The sequence below is a fragment of the Solanum tuberosum genome, unplaced genomic scaffold, assembly GCF_000226075.1.
Source record: "Solanum tuberosum cultivar DM 1-3 516 R44 unplaced genomic scaffold, SolTub_3.0 scf00012, whole genome shotgun sequence".
NCBI lineage: Eukaryota > Viridiplantae > Streptophyta > Magnoliopsida > Solanales > Solanaceae > Solanum > Solanum tuberosum.
In genome coordinates, this window is record NW_006238937.1 from 1,287,366 (window position 1) to 1,290,297 (window position 2,932).

Here is a 2,932-nt window from a genome sequence, read left to right on the forward strand (position 1 = left end):
TTTTTTGAAAATAGACCTCAGATCAGGCTACCATCAGTTGAGTGTAAGGGAATGTAATATTCTAAAGACAACTTTCAGGACCTGTTATAGTCAATATGAGTTCCTAGTTATGTCCTTTGGTTTGACCAATGCTCTTGCAACATTCATTGACCTTATGAATAGAGTATTCAAGACTTATTTAGATATGTTTGTTATCGTATTCATTCATGACATACTAATCTATTTGAGGAATAAGGAAGATCATGCTAGTCATCTCAGAGTAGTTCTTCAAACTCTAAAGGATAGAGAGTTGTATACTAAATTCTCTAAGAGTGAGTTTTAGCTTGGATCTGTGGCATTCTTAGGCCACATTGTTTCCGGTGATGGAATTAGAGTTGATACTCATAAAATAGATGCAGTGCAGAATTGTTGTAGGCCCACATCTCCAACTGATATTATGAGTTTCTTAGGATTGGCTGGCTATTAATAGAAGGTTCGACGAGGGGTTCTCATCTATTTCATCTCCTTTGACTAAGTTGACTTAGAAAACAGTGAAGTTTCAATGGTCTGAAGCTTGTGAGAAAAGCTTTTAGGAATTGAAATGGAGGTTGGCTACTGCCCCAATATTGACCTTACCAGAAGGTACGCATGGTTTTGTTGTGTATTGTGATGTGTCCAGAGGTGGTTTGGGTTGTGTATTAATGTAGAATGGCAAGGTTATAGCTTATGCCTCCAGACATCTAAAGGTGCACGAGAAGAATTACCCAACCCATGATCTAGAGTTGAATGTCGTAGTATTTGCTTTGAAAATATGGCGTCACTATCTTTATGGTGTTCATGTTGACGTGTTCACCGATCACAAGAGTATTCAGTATGTGTTTAGTCAGAAAGAGCTTAATCTCAGATAGAGAAGGTGGTTAGAGTTACTCAAAGATTATGATATGAGTATTATCTATCACCCAGGTAAGGGTAATGTGGTTGCTGATGCTTTGAGTAGGCTGTCTATAGGTAGTACCGCCCATGTTGAGGAAGAAAAGAGAGAGTTAGCGAAAGATGTGTAGATGCTTGCACGATTAGGAGTTCAACTAATGGATTCCACAGAAGGAGAAGTAGTGGTGATGAAATGGGGTGAATCATCATTAGTGTTAGAAGTGAAAGAGAACCAAGACCAAGATTCTATTTTGCTTGAATTGAAGGCAAATGTTTATAAGCAAAAAGTAATTGCTTTTGAACAAGGGGGAGATGGTGTATTGAGGTATCTAGGTAGGTTGTGTGTACCACAGTTGGATGAAATCCAAGAGAGGATCATCGAGGAAGCTCATAGCTCCAGATATTCTATACATCAGGGTTCCACAAAGATGTATTGTGATTTGAGAGAAGTATATTTGTGGAACAGTATGAAGAAAGGTATTGCTAAGTTCGTTGCCAAATGCCCGAATTGTCAACAAGTTAAGGTAGAGCACCAAAGGCTCAGTGGTATGGCTCAGAATATAGAACTTCCGGAATGGAAGTGGGAGATGATCAATATAGATTTCATTACTGGCTTACCACGGTCTCCCAAGCAACATGATTCTATTTGGGTGTTTGTGGATCGAATGACAAAATCAACCCACTTTTTGCCGGTAAAGACTACCCATTCAGCAGAGGATTATCCCAAGTTATATATTCAAGAGGTAGTGAGACTTCATGGAGTTCCAATTTCCATTATTTCAGATAGAGGTTCACGATTTACTGCACAATTTTGGAAGTCATTCCAGAAAGGCTTGGGTTCAAAGGTGAACTTGAGTACTACTTTTCATCCTCAGACAGTGTCACACCTCAAGCCTACACCCTGGGCGGGACTGTCACCCGAGATCCATTGTTGGCCCTAAGTGAACCCTTGGCCTGGCTTAACTCATAGCTGAAGACTTAAATAACAAGATAGTAGACTTAAAAGATAAACTCATGAAATAACTTAGAATGTTTTAAAATATCATTCAACTAGCCAAGATAGCAACTCAAATCTCAAAACATAATCCAATAATAAGATAACGACAAATGAACTACTAACTGTCTATGAAGCCTGTAACAACTAAGATGGACGTCGGGACCAGACCCACGACATCCTAATGAACTAACTATAAAGTAGTAAAAAGGGGTCCTTCGAAAGCAAGGAGGCTCACCAACTGACTCTGGATAACGACAAATGAACTACTAACTGTCTATGAAGCCTGTAACAACTAAGATGGACGTCGGGACCAGACCCACGACATCCTAATGAACTAACTATAAAGTAGTAAAAAGGGGTCCTTCGAAAGCAAGGAGGCTCACCAACTGACTCTGTGTATCTGCATCATAAAACGATGCAGGCCAAATGGCATCAGTACATTTAATGTACGAGCATGCGAGGGGAAAACTAAACATGACATAAGCTTGAAAGGAATTTGAAAAGAACACTTGCCTTAGCTTTACTCAACTCATGGATACTTAACTCAAATGCAAAGTAAAACAACAATAAAGGTGTAGTTTATACAAAGCATTTAAAACAGTAGGTGACAACTTAATGTGTTAAATAAATACAATAACAACTCAGTTTACATATAAAGTAATATAATATTGTGGGAGTTTCTTTAACCGAAAACCATCACAATGAGCTAAAGTGATGATACATCGTCTCTCCCATGCTGCCAGAATTGTCCTATACCTTTCTGTGATATAGAACGCCTCAACTAAGTGGATCCACTAGTCTATGTTAAAAAGCACCGAGAAATAATCTAAAAAGTATGATCCTCTCTACCCATGATGGCTACACAGTTTATGGAGACTTTAGTTATTATGAAATCATCCCCATATCAATGCTCAATACTACTCCCAAAATACTCAGCTCATATGTTTAAAAACAAGACTCTTTTCTATGATTTGAGATAATTACTCAAAACTAGCTCAAAGGCTCTCTTGGAAATTAGTGTTTCCT